This window comes from Diorhabda carinulata, chromosome X (genome assembly GCF_026250575.1).
Source record: "Diorhabda carinulata isolate Delta chromosome X, icDioCari1.1, whole genome shotgun sequence".
Classification (NCBI taxonomy): domain Eukaryota; kingdom Metazoa; phylum Arthropoda; class Insecta; order Coleoptera; family Chrysomelidae; genus Diorhabda; species Diorhabda carinulata.
In genome coordinates this window covers 21,275,004-21,292,187 of record NC_079472.1, presented here as the reverse complement: position 1 = coordinate 21,292,187, position 17,184 = coordinate 21,275,004, and the positions used below count along the sequence as shown (strand labels likewise).

Genomic DNA, 17,184 nt, shown 5'->3' with positions numbered 1-17,184 from the left:
AAGAACAATTCTATACCTATACACTTGTCAAATAATTGTCATATGTCAACTTGTCAGTGAAAAGGTTGTAGTGCAAAGTACAATTTATAAATTGAAATTACTAATAAATAAGTAACTACTTAATCGGGAAATGTGTTTAATTTAATGTAGCAGATGTGTGAAACGAAACAAAAACATTAACGTTTCATTTCTTCACATTTTCTTTTGAACATTTGAACGTTTAATTTTTGTTAGTGCTTCTGATTTTTTTAATATTTTGGGGTGTCGAAGTATGAGATGCCAAAAAGTAAGTATAAACGTCTGTTATAAACCGGAATAAAAAACGTTACTTACAGTGAATAATGAACTAATTTGTCCATAGATAGTGTATGACTCATTTGAGTTATCATGGTCAATAGAATTACAAAATTATTATATTTGCGAACTCTAACAATTGCTTAAAAGAGAAATGAATTCTCTATAGGTCATGGTTAAAACGAATCAGTATCAAACCAACCATTATCTAATCAGTTTAATTAAAAATTTCTGATAATATCATTGAAAGTCTATTTTATTTTTGTTGCAAAATAACATGTGCTTCATATTTTTGATTATTTTAATAGTATTTACTTCATCTTACTTTTTTGCATGTTATGTAATGTTACTGTAGCTGCTATATGTAAAATTAAATTAAAATTCTTATTGAACCTAAATGACTCACAGTAAAGTATAATTGGAAAAATTTTTTTGTAATGATAAGAATTTTAACATGGGAATGTTAAAATGATGTTTTCTTATTCATTATATTTTCATTAAATTTTTCTCAACTTTCTTCTTGACTTTTTGGTGAAATAGCATTTGCAATTTTTCTTGATACACTGTATTAATAAGTAAATAAATATACTGAATTAACGTCATTTTCCCAGATGTACTTTATTTATTTTACTAAGTACATATACTAAATGTAGTTCCTATCTTATCTTTTGCAGTATACCTAAATTTGCTTTAATATTTTGCTAAATTTTAATGAGAGGTACAACATTTATTGTGGCAAGCTATTTATTTTGTGTATTATATTAAACAAGGTAGGAATAAAAAGTTTTATTTATATTTTCTCGTTAATAGGCATTTCAATGCTTGAAATTCTGTAAAGTAAAAACTTTTTTGGCACATATGCCAACTGGAATCCATTAGAACGTTTGTTTTTGTATCTAGAAGTTAAATATTTGGATTAATATATCTGGATAGTAGTTAATTATTCTATAAGTGTTTTAGATAGCATTTTATTCACAGAAATATGTTCAAATGACAGAAATTAATTACAAGAATTTGATAGGCATGTACAGAAATCAAACCTCAAGATCTGAGAAATGTTATAAAAAACATCCATTGGCCATATGACAATTGTATTTAAGAACATAGTTTTATGTTACAGTTAATTTTTTGATTTATTATTAGTTAATTATGCTTGAAATTGAATTCAACTTGGTTCTTTCATTAAATAATGTTACTTTCACTATTGTTTATATAAACTGGTAGTTTATTATAATGTCAAAACTTTATTACAAATGAATATTTGTGAAATTTCATCAGTAGAAATTTTGAAAAACTTGATATATGTTCATGTAAAAATCTCTTTCAACAATTATCTATTTTCGAAAAGTATCAAAGTATATCCTGAAAATTGCAATAAACATGTCTCAAAGTAGATGTTTTATTAATTGAAATTAGGAAAAAGTTGGTCAAAATAAAATCAATAAATAACTTGTCTGTTTCAAATCTAAATGAGAGTAAGAAGCTATAGCCTTGTGAGCATTCACTAGATTGGTGAATAATAAATATGAGGAATTATTTTATGTTTGGTGGAATGGTCTATTAAAGATGTGATTTATTATATGTGTATTAAGCGTAACATAATGAAAATGTTGACCGTGATTCATTAAATTTCGTTAATAAAAATCAAGAGCAACCTCGAAGTTCAGTAGTCTGGAAAAACCTAAAAAAATATTAAGTGATTTATGTTTACAATTTTTTTTTATATTACTGCGTTTTGTTTGAAACAACAGAGTTGGAATTCTATGATTACTAACTTATTTAGTTTATATCCATTCAAAGACCTATAAAAATCTTTTTGCTTTTCCTGAAATAAGTAATATTATGAGATTTTCCGTCTTAGTGCTAAACTGAAGTGTGATAACTAATTTATGTTTAACTTTAGTCTCAGAAGATATCTTGGTTATCAAAATGCGTGTCAAACAATGTAGTATTGGTGGTAATGATGCGTAAATTCTCGGGAACGAAGTTTTCAGAAATTTCCCTAAGAATTCTTCATATATTTTTGTGAATTTTAGCTCATTTGAAACAAGACAACAAAAATAACAAAACTATAACCCAGTACCTGAAATATTAAACTTCATCCTTATCTGTCACGTCTTCCTCGTCAGAATCAGAGTCCTGATAAGGAATTTCATTATCTCCCGAAGAAGTTTCTGTCTCAGTCTTTGAATCTAGTTTAATAGTTATTTGTGGTTTTGAAAGGCCTGACGTTCAGTTATCTTTGCTTCTGATGTTATTACCTCAAAATGTTGATCGCTTTCAGTTACTTCAATTCAATGGGTAATCGAGGGACATTTGTTTTTGTAAAATGTTGTTATGCATTCGCCAGTAATGGGCGTTGCACGCGGAGTTGTTAGCTTGTTTCTTTTCTTTGTATGAGCTGCAGTAAATGTAGAAAAAGTTCGCTCAGTAGAAGCTGAAGTAGCAGATAGAGAAATAATTTTTACTGCTACTTTTGATAGCTGATTATTCTGTTAAATAACCCCCTTCCACCAAACGGCAGTTGTGAACCAGTAATGAAATTTTTTGCTCACATTCCTTCGTGCGCTCTATAAGTGGCAATTTCAAAAATAGTATCATCAGAGAATTTTTATGACAATTTTAATTTTTGTTATCGCGTAAATTAACAGACAGACGGATCGACAGATAACGGATTTTTTTCCTCAAAAAAGGTTTGCGGTATTTTAAAACCAATTCAAAATTTTTCGTCGTTACTATACTTCCCCATCCATTAAACGAAATGGTCATTTTAGGAAAATAACTTACCTTTTCAAAAACGCTCATATGATCAAAATAAGTTGAAATATCTCTTGAACTTGATCAGCTTGACTTATATGATGTAATGGTTGGTTGTACACGTAATATTTGAATAATTTGATCTTGCTGTAGGGGTTGAACTAACCGGACTGATATGGACAACACTAGCCGTTTTGGCACTAATAGATTTATTAAGTTACTTCTTTAAACCGCTTTTAATTTCAGCCGGACATTTACTACATTTATTTAAAATGTGCTTAGTCATATTGTTGCTATATTTTTAACTGTATGCAACAAAAAACAATGATTGCATTTAAAATTCTTCTTGGTTCCTCTAACTAAAGGAGTAAAGTTGTCCCACAATTTCCTAACAGTCACTGAGTTGAGAGCCAGCCCTCAGCCGCAACATGCGACTACACATCCTTAAGGGGAGTTTACACAGTGCCAGTTGCTGGGCTGGTCAGTAAACAGTAGCTGTACTTGGCGAGTGGGGACCAAAATATGCAGTTGCTCATCCGTTTACACCTAGTTAAGTAGCTGTACGGTATCAAAATTCTGCGAGGCAGTGAGCTTGCGCCAACGTTCCGCCATTTTAAGAAGTTCGACGAGCGCGCCGTCGCGTCGCGTCTACTGTCTAGCAAGGTACTGTACTCGCCGTTCAAATTAAAGGAATAGGATGCGAGCTACTGGCTTAATGTCTCGTGGGGGAAGGCAAGTGGCCAGTTAAATCAAAAAATCTTGGAGTTACTCGCATTCAGTAGCTGCCCATCCTTGAAGAGACAGTAGCTCGGCGGATCCATTTAAACGGTAACAATAGCTGGCATACAGTTACTTGCCGTCTCAACTGACCCGTTAGCTCGCACCGTGTAAACTCGCCTTGACACGTTTATAAGTGAAACGGCTAACACTGTTGTCAGATTTAACAAAATGTATCTAATATTACGTAATTGTGCTACTCTAGCAATTTCTAGTAAAATTTCTTGTAGAATTTTCCCGTTACCAGAGGAAATTCTCCGTTATATATGGATGAGAGGTTACCATATTTTTTATATTTTTTCGGGACATCATACAAGCGATGTACAACTATTATATCATGTTTTATAGATGGCGATTACTGAACAATTTCGGTTTAAAGCGATGCACAGAATGTTCGCAAACATGACGCGCTCTAGACGTTCATAACAGTTCATAACAGTTAAAAATACACCCAAATTTAAAGCAGTACAGTTGTGTATCCAAAAGGTCCTAGAATATCGCTTTTTCTTTCGATAATAATACTAAGACCCTAGACAATCAATTTTATTGCGTAATATTACGATTGTGCAATATTAATGACCGTTTAGGGTTAATATTGTAGATTGCACAATGATCGAACAAAAGTTTGAGTGAGTTTAATTTTTATTGCACCTTGTTTTTCCATTGCATTATGTAGGGTCAGTATTGCGCAATATTTTTTTGTCTGTGTTTCGTCTTGACGAAGAGGACACGCACGCGTGCATAATGGCGGAAAAAGAGAATGAAAAAGTTGAGAAAAGAGAGTTTATCGTCGAATGTATCCAATTGTACAAAGATTATAAGGAATATCATATCAGTGATAAAAAAAGTGATGCTTACGAAACCTTGTTGTTTAAATATAAAGAGATATTTCCAGGGGCAAGCAAAGATGATGTGAAGAAAGAATTCAATTCTTTGAGAACTAACTAGGAAGGAGCTTAAGATACATCTCCAGTCGATGAAATCCGGATTTAGTACAGACAACATAACCTACTTTGTGGTATTATAATGAAATGTTTTTTTAAATAAATACTCTAACAATTACGGAAAACTCCATTTCCGACATATACCAGACCCACGCCAACTCCAATAAATTACAGCATCACACCATCGCCTCGGTATTTAATAAACTATTATCAAGAGCAAAATTCTGAATTTCCACCTAAGCAGCTGCTGCCAAATAACCAGCAGAATATGTACTTCCAACAAGATGATCACCAGAACATGAACAATTTTCAACATGAAAATGATGCTGATCATTCAATGGCACACGAAAATTCATTATTTCAATATATACAGTTTAATAAATAAATGAATAATTATAGTATTCATTTACCTTGATGAATTCCTTCAAAACATGTATTATTGCATCACAGGTTTCCAGAGTATTTCCAGTCGCTAGATACCGTAATGTTATTGAAAGCCGTTGAAAAGGAGGTACAGCTTCCCTCATGATTGTATTTTTTTTCTCAACCAATTCTAGTAGATTTTGAAACTGTTCCAAGTTCAGTCGTACAAAATTTTTGTCTGCTTCCTCAGATATCATCAAATCTTTTTGTGAATGTATTTCTGTCTTTTTTTGTACCAATCTTTCGACCACCGACGTGTTCGTTTACGTTTACGTTTACGTTTAGCCACAAGTAACACAACTAAAGTAGCAGCTAAATCTTGTTCGGACTTATTGCTTTACGCACAGTACACACGAGATCATCAATATTTTTTGAGTAAACACGAAAACATTGCACAGCAGTTCGTTTATTGTGCAATTTAATTGATCGTTTGGATTCCAAGCGCCTTCAATCTTATTGTACAATCCCATTAGTCCCATTAGTCAAAATTAAAGAGATTTTATCGTCTTACTAACCGTTTAAAATATTTTAAACCAACCCAGATTGAGGCTAAAATGAAAATTAACTTTTTTGACCAATGGAAAAAAAACGCAAAATTTGTATTTTCATATAGTAATAACTCCTCTCCCTTACTCAAATTTATGAGGGATTAATCACTTGAGTTTATCGTTAACACAATAAATAATGAAACCGATAATCAATAGATAATTGTATATTCAGGTGCACTAGTTTTTGTTAGTCGTTTTTGTTTTTTCGCAGGTAACTATCCTAATTTTTTTCTACAATTCAATTTTGGGATTTCACAATTATTGTAGTTGTTAGTGATAAATACTTATAGAAGTTCTATTAATAATAGTCCGACATGGTTCGCATTTGAGATAAGCCAGTCCTTATTCAGTTTACTTATGACTTATAATAATAATTATTGTTAACAGATTTTATGTTTAGAATATAATCTGTATAATTTTGGCGTTGGCTCACTTCGAAACATACTCGCGAAAAAAGTTTCGGGGTAAGTACGAAGGCGAGACTCGTTCCGCGCAGTGAATACCCGGTTTAAGAAACGACATCAAACTGGTGATCGGTCTTCCGAGAGGTCACTGCGCCGTCAAATACCACCTTAAGACGATGATCATGGCAGAGGACAACCACTGCATATTCTAAGAGCAATCTATGAAATAGCAGAGCATCTACTTTGCAAATGCCCTGCCCATTTCGCTAAAAGGCTTAAGTTCCTTGAAGTAGTAGTATTAATCTAGGAAAGTGGGGCGCAAGGATGGTATAAAATAGCCTCCTTTGATAATATAAGAATAGTTTTTCGCCCAATAGTGCCAATAGTATTATTATAAAGTTCTTTAGTCAATATCTTAGCATCGTGTTATATTTCTTCCGAAGGTGTCGATGCAATTAAATTATTTTTCGTCAACAACTCTTCATAATAAACCTCTGCGTTCTTCAATCGCGATTTTGATTTATAAGTGTTTGAGGATTCTTCAGGAATTCCCTCTCCTATTCCAGAAGAGCCAGCAACTGATTCAGTCACATTTTGAACTTCAAATTGTGAGAAAACTTCGAAATACGAAATAGGCATGTCTGTACACAACGAAATCGAAAAATGAAATGCAAACACGTTCGTATTTGAAGTGCCATATCTCCTTGTTTTAAAATCGACTAATTGTATTTCAAAGCTACCAATGTCATGTTACTCTTTGTTTTTAGAGGTATTTTTCATCAAAAAATAATCAATTTTGTGTTTCAATGTCCCCAGTTTTTGATTATTTTTTTTTTGGTCTATAAGTGAAATTCTAGTATATCGATTTGAATACTGTTCCGGAAGAATAATGTTTTAACAACAAAAATGTTTCAAATGGAAATAAAACTATAGACAATATAAGAAATACATTCCATATGCACGGTTTTACATAGATGTAGCTGTAATTCATGGCTCAGTTTCGCTAAAAATTGACTTAAGAGTAGTTTTGATTCGTGCCGCAATGAAGCAAGTGTAATTTCAGACTAAAACTAGTGATTTTCATTTGATTTGAAAAGCGTGTCTTTCTTTAAAGATCTTCTCTTCTATTTTGTTAATCCAGTGGTGACAATTTTATGAAATCACTGATAGACGTCAGTTTGTGTCTTCTAGAACAAAAAATGATGTATCTATACTTAGACGTTGAAATTAAAGTTAATAAATTTCAATCATTGGAAATTATTTTTTTAGGTTTTTACATTTACGTCTGTGTTCTTCCGGAAAGGCGATGTATTATTTGACATTTTGTTTCAGGAATAGTGAGAGGTGTTGATCTTCAAACTGGCAGCCCAAGAAGGTGCGAGTGGCGCTCAGCGCGCACTCCAACCTGAAACTTCGAAGAGAAATCAAGGAACTCTCACTGGTAAGTACTGATTATATTCCCAAACTATTTTGAAGTTATAAAATTATTATAATAGCTCGACAGTAATAAAAAAAATCGTTTTAGAAAATATTTGATACTTCAATTAGTTGTATTTTTTTTACTGAGCTGAAATTTCTGGAACCGTTGGCGATATTCATACTGAACACACTGTTTACACCACCACTACACCAACATTCATAATTACACTGTCTGACGCGCGTTTCGATAACCAAGATATAACTGTTCACCTTCAGTCTCTGAAGACGATAACTTGGTTATAGAAACACGCCTCAGACAGTTTAATTGTGAGTGGTGGTGTAAACAGTGTGTTCAGCCTGTTTCCCTCTATTTTTAACACGTATCTAACTGATATAAACAGTAGAAGATCTAATGTAAATTTTCCGTATTCTCTTTTCTGATAGTCCTATAACATTATTTTTTGGTTTTAAGTTATTTGTAATTTTTTTTTGGTCTTACAATATTTCTTTACTTTTATTCGAGATGTAGTAAAGGTTAGGTAGATTTCAATTTGCATAGAATTCACAAAGTTTCGAGAGATAAAACTTTGGTCCATGATTATGATCATGAAACAAAAATTAAAAGTTCTCTATGAAAAGTGGTTCACAAACTTGAATCATAATAACGCATTTTTGATTCGCGAATTTTTGGCCACTAAATGTCTTACATACACACACACACACCAGCGCGTTGCAAAGCTCGATGCAAAGAAGGACATTCCACCACTATTTTGACAGCTCCTCATCCTCGTTCTCGTCACACTTTCGCGCGTAGACTCCTTCTTCTCCCTTGAGTTCTATGTGAGGTTCGGGAGTCTTAAGTGTGGAGTAACCGTGTTGAGGGTGTCCTCTTGTGGGTTCTCTCGGAAAACCTAGGATGTTTTTTTTGTTTTGTTTTTGGCGCCTGCTTTTGTATGTTTTGTATTTTCTATGAATTTTATACGAACCTAACTTAACCTATCGATCCTATTGTCCCCCGTTTTACTTTCTCTGTTGGTCAATGAGTATCTGCATATTCTGCTCAGGCGTTCTGCCGGAGCTGGCGTTTTCTTAGCAGCTAGTGCGTAGCAACTCCATGGCTAGTTTGTTTGTTTGTTTCTGTCTTCCTCGGGTTTTACGGGCACCCCCTGTTGGTCGCCTGGGGCTCTTTCTCTTTTGGCTTCTTTGATTTGTTGTGGGTGCAGTGCTTTGTCTGTGGTGTAAACCTTGGCACCTGGAGCATTGTACAGGTCCGGCGTTCTTTTTTTGTTCAACCACACTTATTTTTGTCATAGGTCGACGCGGGGTTGTTTACAGCCAATCTTTTGTCAACTAGCTTCCTTTCTTTCTTTTTGTTGAGTAGTCTCTTTATACTCATTTAGGAGCATATTTTTTGCAATCCTCTTTTGTTGGTGTCGTGATTTTCCCTTTGTGGTTTCCCATTTTGCGCCAGGCATTGATTTTTCTCTGCACTAGCTGCTTCCTTATCGTTGTCCACGTGAGTGGGGACGTCAATACTATTGGAGGTGGCCTTCTTTCTGGTTTTGACTGTTTTTTTCTTTCTCTTCTGATTTTTTCCAGTTTTTCTGGTATTTGTTTATTCGCGGTGTTTCCTTCTACAATGATTTTTCTTTCCGCTTTCTTCCTTTTTTCTTGTTGTTCACTTCGGTATATTCTCCTTCCATGGAGCAGTTATTCATTTGCCTTTCTTCGGAATTCTTCTGGCTTCCATTGTTTTATTTTTAGGGCTCTCGCTTCTATTTTTCGCTTTTGTATCTTTTCTGATGGTAGGACGGACGTTGTTTTCGTCGTTGTTTTTTGCATAGCTACAAGTTTTTTCATCAGGGACTGTATACTTTCATTTTGTTTATTGCTTTCTCTTCTCAGTTTTTCAAGATACCTTCGTTATGTTTTCTATTTCTTTGGACTGACGTTCCTCTATCATAGTTCCCTGTTTTTAGAGTTGTCAGGCTCAGTGCCTTCAACTCCTGCGTATTCTGGTTTTCAACTCTTTGCCTAAAATGAAATATTAAGATATTAAGCAATACTAAGAAGTACGACTATTTCGAAAAAATTAATAATCTCCGCACAATAAAACTAGGTTGTTAAACTAATTCTTGTGCGTAATTTTCATAATAGTACAAAAGGCCGTGTCTGGGAACAGCTACCTGAACAAGGAGGAAGTTTTGTTATAGTTTTACATCACTACCTGTGTCCGCTTTCATTGCACTTAACACACGTGCTCACTTATCGAAGTCACTGAATCAACTTGCCTTAAATATCCGCCTCACTGACAACATTGCGACTTTTTTTTTTCATGAAAATAATCACTGTTTCGCATCATTCCTTATATTGCTATATATTATATATACTTTATATTTGCTTTTGATCTTACCTCGTATTTTCGCAATTCTTTTATTCGAATCGATTCCTTGGATAAAAGCTTGTGAGAAAAAAATTTATTAAGTTGGTTATGAATTTATTTAGGTTTCGCTTTCTATTTTAGGTTGAATATTATCGATTTAGTGGACTTAACCTCGTTTTTACCTGAAAAACTCAACATTCATTCAGTCTATTTTATAACGTGTGCTAGTACATTAGCTTAGCTATTAGGGATATCGCGAATTTGTGCAAAATGAATCCATATTGTGGTTGTATTATTGCTAAATATGTAAAAAAAAACCACAGTGCTACTACTTTATTTCAAATAGTGTTAAAATTTATAACATTTGTGGTAATTATCTAAAAATCATCCCTCACCCCCTATCGACTTGGGGTTGTGGGGGTGTTGAGGGAAGTAATTACAATATATGGAAGGTGAAATTAGCCGTCCGTCATTGTTCTTAAGTTAGGTTAGTCTAGGTTAGGTTCTACTCAAGAAAATTAGTTACACAACATCTTTCCGTGCTCTTTTAACACCCCTTGATCCTTTTTTAACCCAATTTTATCATACAAAAAATAGTTATTGAATTTAAATTTTTCCATATGTATTTTTCTATGATAAAATAATAATTACTTATGGTTACGTCAATTAACAATTATAATTGTTCATAATTCCACTGAATTAATTTCACATATTATTTTCACTATTTAGCTGTATTTTTTTTATATTTTTATTTATAATTTGTTAACATACATAATTCCGAAAATGTCAAATTTTCATTCTTTAACCCTCTCTATTTTTTTAACAAGGGATAACGGACGGCTAGAATAATTTTTTTTGTGTTCAGTACACTTATCTTTATCATCCCCCACAACCCCAAGTCGATAGGGGGTGGGGGATGATTTTTAGATAAAAAAACAATTTTTTTTATAATGTTTGAGGTGAAGAATCAACTGGAACTTTTGTGTTAATTTTAACGATTTATACATATTTAACATATTATGGAGCATAATTTTTGACATTCTATCTCATTGTGCTGACACATTGAACAGTTTGTGAAAATAAGTAAGTTACGAGGGATGTGTGAAAAGTAATGAGACTAAGATAATACCGCTTACACATCACTCAATAAGTCGTGCGACTAACTAAGAAAAACCCTTTTTCGATTTTATTAATCAATGTAATCTCCTTCGAGAGAAGGACAAGGACAAGGATTTGTGTTTTGCGTAACAATGAGCTTCAATTTCAGCAATAGCTTCTTCATTTGAGCTGTAATTTTTACCGGCGATCATTTTTTTGCGATCGATTAATAGTGAGTAGTCACTGGAGGCCAGTTCTTAACTATACGGTGGATTAGGAAGCAATTCGAAGTGTAATTCGTTCAATTCAACTATCCAATAACTCTATGTAGTATCCGCTATTGATTGTCTTTCCATTTTGGATATTGTCGATGAACAATATTCCATGCGCAACCCAAAATACTGAAGCCATAATCTTCCCTGCTGTCTGTTGTGTCTTTGAACACTTCGGACGTGGTTCATCGGCTTCAGTCCACTCAGATGATGATCGTTTTGGTTCCGGAATGAAATGATGTACGTGTAAACATTGACAAAAACACTTTGTTGTTTTTGATCCACTAGCAACACTAGTACATTGTTGTGTACACATTTGTAATCTATTCACAGCGCATCTTCTGTTCTCTATGTTGTGCAGAATGTATATTATATAAAAAATAATATTGCCGCCCTTTTTTTATTATCAACTTTTGTTGCATTTCGATTTCGATTGCATCTTTAATATAAACCCAATGCGATAAAAATTTTCATTAGACTGGTATATAAGGCAAGAGAGGTATATAAGGCATTCGCACGTCGGTTGCATCTGAGAATTTTGAATCGTCCCACGTAGGATGGCGTGGCGAGGCGTGGCGAGGCGTGGGGAGCTGAGTGTTTACATATTCGACACGTGTCGTGGCGTGTTACTAGTGGGTTTCGGCCTTTAGGTTAGGTTATCTAACGTAAATTCACAATTTTATTAATAATACAGATCTTTTAAAAACGGATCAAGGAGAATATTTTTATTGGGTAATGATTTAACTATTAACATAATTACATTGGGATTTGAAATAAATTTAAATTATTTAAAAAACTCAGCAACATTTTACATGAATGGCACTTTTAAATGCCGTCCAAATTACTTTTTCAGTTATTCACTTTATATTCTGTTTGCCTTTTACCGAATAAAATTTCAACAACGTACACAATTAAAATCCCGGGCTGCATAATCTTCAGTCACGAGTTGGTATATACGTACGCCCGTATTCAATGAAACTTAATCAAAAGACTAACAGCTCATGAGGATTTATTGTTGAAGTTTCTACCAATAAAGGTCAGTTAGAAATGTTTTATCAAATTTCCAATTTGCTAAGTATATATTGATTGTTTTTGTCGCATTTAGTATCCCCAAAAATTATCGTTTTAAAAGCAAAGCGAATGTTCTTAACTGATATTTAAATAGAATAATAATTAGAAAATATTCGTGTCGAGAATAGAAAGAAAACAGATAACAAGAACGGTCAGTCTACTTTTTATTCCACACATTTAAATTTAGGCATCAAGTTCAACCATCTGAAGCGCGCACAGTTCTCCGGATGGACTTTTTTTCATTTTATTTTTGATATCGCCGTCTCGACGCCGATTAGAGTCTGGTCGAGGAAAGATATTTGCAACGCTTGAAAAGAAAACAGTTTATTATAAAGTGTTTTACTGAAAATGTGATAAAATACTACTACGGAACAAAGAAAAAGAAACGTAGACGTGATTCATTTGGGAACTAAACTGTTTTTCCTATAGGAGCTTTTTTCAAATTGTCACCTTGTATAAAATTCATATCTATTTTTAAAATTCATCTTTGTTTCATTGTTTATTGTTCTATCCATAAAAAAGTTACATAACGTTTTAAACGACTTCTAATGCATATATTGATAGTGCCATTGACCTCTACAGTCAGTTTTCGTATCTTGTGGACTACAAATTAGTGAATGGATCGTAACCTATCCGAAATTGCTTTGGGGGTGTTCCATAAGACTTTTTTTAATTAGATAGTGATGAAATCATCAGTACGGGGATACAAATATATCAATTTGTATTTTGAATCGAATGTAATTAGAGAAAGTAAAAGTTAGTACACTCTATTTGTAAATTTTCTGACACTTCCCACAACGATTTCTCCGAGGCGCACTCAATTATTTTACAATACATTTTCAAAGTTTTTATATATCTATGAGGTAGAAAATTTTATGGTTTTAAAAATTTGACTGTAGATACCAACACTCGTAAAATTTGTAACTTGAACAAACTAATACAAAATAAATAGGACAGTTTTGTTGTTAAGTACTATTAGAGAACACGTCAGTCCTAATTCCTTGGTACTCCCATGGTTGTCTGTTCAGTCACCCTAGCCCATGAAGGCTTTCCAGAATTGACAATCTCTCTGGGCGTCGATGACTTTTAAGCAAAAGTCTTGCACAAGTTCAAAATGCTTTTGCTGCATCTGTGATAACCCACTGCTCTGTGATTAGGCCTACCAGAATCTGACTCCCTCTACTTAGTGTGCGTTTACATTGGCAACGCTCAAGCGCTGAGCGTCGAGCGATGCCGCTCCAGCGCTAGAGCTTCGATTTTCGATTTTTTGAGCGGCATCGCCTTTGTGGTGCGTAAAACCAGCAAGGCTATTCAGTGTCTCCACGATATGCTTTAGGAACAAATTCTCAACAAAACCAACAAGAATATACAGTGCTTCCAGAATATTCTTCAGTAACACATTCTCAAGAAAACCAACAAGGATATACAGTGCCTCCAGAATATTCTTCAGTAACACATTCTCAAGAAAACCAACAAGGATATACAGTGCCTCCAGAATATTCTTCAGGAACGCAATATTGTGGGTTGCAAAATATCCATTACCAGTTATAAGCATTGTTTTTTTTTTCGTTTTACTATAAACCTATCATAAACCTGCAAATAAAAATGCTCTTATCTTAGTGTAAAATACAACCTTTCTGGCGGAAAAATAGGCTTTTTAAAATTAGTTGTTTTCTTTTGAAGTCGATGCTTGATTTTTTCCAGAATATAATCAAACGTTTCCACTGACATTCTTAAAAACTGAAAAAATCTTAGTGGATCACTACGAAGTTCATGATAACGGTGATGGAATTCTCCATAAGCAAGTTTATTTCTATTAAGTTCATAAACGCCTTGTATTTTTTTGCTTTTCTTTAAAAGTCATTACGTCCTTTTGGTTCGAAAGCTAGAAAATAACTAAAACGACGCAAAAGCGCCATCGCTCGACGCTCACCGCTTGAGCGCCGCTAAATCTGAGTGACTTGCCTCACTTATTAAGGTTTTGGTCTATCTGCAACTATATGTCTGAAGCCATGCATTCTTATTTTTGCGCGAGGAAGGGAATCCAACTGAAGATAAACTAAAGTCTCTGAAGACGATAACTTGGTTATCGAAACGCGCGTCAGACAGTGGAATTGTGAGTGTTGTTGTAAACAGTGTATTAAGTTTGTATTTTATTAATTTGTAATTAACTCTATTTCCATTAAGTTTAACTCAGTACTTTATATCACGTTTCCACACTTTTAAGACGTATGAATTAACATATTAACAATTGTTCTGTTTAATGATAGTAATATAATTTAAAACATGACGTTTTTTCACGTAAACTGATGCATTGAACGAGAGAAAACTGTTTTTATTTCCAACTGAAATCCAAGTTTGTTGGTAGCTATCTAGCTGTCAATGAAAATGTTAAGTGCTAAATTTGGATGTTAAGAATTTGGCTATTACCTATGTAAAATTTATGGTACAGTATTTTCCGCTCCTAGACAGGGGCCTAGAAGAAGAAAAATATCTCAGCTTACTAACCTTTTTGTAGATTGTTTAGAGAGTTAGCTACTGCACGTATACCTAGAAAATATTTTGTACAAATTATTTTTCCATTTCTAAAATACGTAGACTCCTACCAAAAGAGACAGTTTTTCTGGGGTTTTTGAGCCCCATTTCCCAAGGTGTTAAAACTATTCCTCGAGATACCTAATCTTCTCGATGAAAAAGGCAGGACAATCGCAGAGTAGATGCTCTGCTGTATCCGAGGCTTTCATGCAGATCATGTAATTGCCGTCCTCTGCCAAGCCTATCTTGAGGTGGTAATGATTTGTCAGATGAAGGACCACTAGTTTTATATCGTTTCTGGTCATCATACTAACTTATAAATAGAATTGTTATAATTGTACTTTCCTTGAAACAAACAAACATTTTTTTTCTCTTGCTTTTATCCATAGTTTTCCGATTGCCTCAATCACACGATATTCATGGTCATCCTCTTTTCCTTATATTAATTGGTATTTATTGTTTTAATCCATTCTTATCAGGCACTCGAATCATTTAAGTGATTTTCTTTTAATCATATCTACTATAAATTATTCAAGAAGAGACGTAAATTTGTATTCTGAGCTTGTAAGAAAAGCAAATACCTGTACTTGAACTGGTTAATCCACTTTCAATTTATTTGTAAACTCGATTCAATCGATAAAAAAAATTAGTATTAATTCACTAGGTATTATATAAAATGTAAAAGCTGATATTTTGGTTTGGGCGTGAAGGATAAAATTAAAAAACTTCGGGTACGTATCGAATATTCTCACTAGACTTATTTTGAAATTTTTAAAGATTACACTGTTATGAAGACCATGACGTGTGATTGGATCGCTTTTGGAGGTTAATAACCTCATAATTTTAACTGACATATATTTATATCACATCTTTTCTTTTTTTATTCTAAGCATTAGCGGTGTTGCATTGATGATATACAAGGTCTGGCTATTAAATAACGAGACTGATTACGAAAAAGGGTTTTATTATAAAAATTATTTTACATTCGAATACTCCCCTTCAATATACTTTCCTCCCCTCGCTACATACTTCTCCATACGTTATTTCCATTGATCGAAGCAGTGCTGGAAGTCTTGTTTGGTGAGTGCCTTTAGGAGCTCTGCTGTTTTTTGCTTTACCGCTTCCGTTGACTCAAATCGGGTCCCTTACAAAGCAGATATTTTTCTAACCTTTCAAGGAAATCAGAGACACTCGTTGATGCAAGAACTTATGGTCAGGAGTCAGATTTTTTGGCACCAACTTCGTACATACTTTTATCATGTCATGTCCAGTGTAATTCCTCGTGTAAAATTTTTCTAACCGTTTCTTTATCGGCGTTTACAGCCTCGGCAATCAACCGGATGCTCATAATCTGCACGCACAATTTGGTTGATTTTGGTCACTGTTTCCGGATTTGAAACAGTTACAGGGCGACCTGAGCGCAGGTCATCTTCAGTGCTCTCCCGGCCCTCACTGAAGCGCTTACACTACTCAAAAACACGCGCACGAGATAGAGAATTGTCCCCATAGGCCTCTTCCAACAATTTATAGTACTCAGTCGGAGTTTTTTTTTCAATTTAACGGGAAATTTGAGATTGATACGTTGCTCTTGTTTTTCGGCACGATAAAAAATACGTTCGCTTCAAACCGGTACTGCGCAAATACTATAATAGTGACGGAAACGTGTTGTGGGACGTGCATAGACAAGATATCTAGATATCCAACGTCTGGGGCGCCCGCTAGGCGCTCAATCTCGTTATTTAATAGCCAGACCTCGTATATTTTTACAGATAGCCTAGAGACCAATAATTTCATGAATGCATTTGCAGTTTATTACTATTGGTGAAACCACGATAGAAAATATTTTTTATATCACCATTTTTCGTAAATTTCATTTTTCTATTATAGAATATCATAATAAAAAAATAATAAATTGTTTCGCTTGATCTTGTTGAGTATGTATATGAAAGACTCAAAAAGTTTAATTGATATTTTTTATCCCATTATTTATAAAAACGGAGGGAAATCGTATATTGTTGAAAAATCAAGAAAAAATTTTTTTATTGAGACTTGTCACTGACGCGTGTATAATAGTTATTTGTATGCCAAGGACTGAAAGTGCTACTTTGTTGCACGAGTTGCGCGAGACGAGCAAAGCGAGTCGAGCAACGGACGCATAAGATCCAAAACTTTTTCAATTACACTGAGGAAAGAAAATAAATAATATAGAATTATAAACATTTTATTTATTGAACAATATAATGTACCTAATAATATTTG

The 17,184-nt window shown here is 33.7% G+C and overlaps 1 protein-coding gene across 2 annotated transcripts in view; it reads left to right on the top strand.

The window, feature by feature from the left end:
- The first annotated feature begins 48 nt into the window (after positions 1-48).
- Positions 49-17,184, top strand: part of LOC130901979 (trafficking kinesin-binding protein milt) — a 91,998-nt gene continuing 74,862 nt past the window's right edge. Inside the window, exons 1-2 of one of the 2 annotated variants that reach the window (XM_057813720.1) lie at positions 49-286; positions 7,480-7,588. The gene's annotated coding sequence lies outside the window, so the exon portion shown is untranslated. Of the gene's footprint in view, positions 287-1,048; positions 1,065-7,479; positions 7,589-17,184 lie in introns of those variants that run through there. The other variant, XM_057813723.1, reaches the window with a different exon arrangement.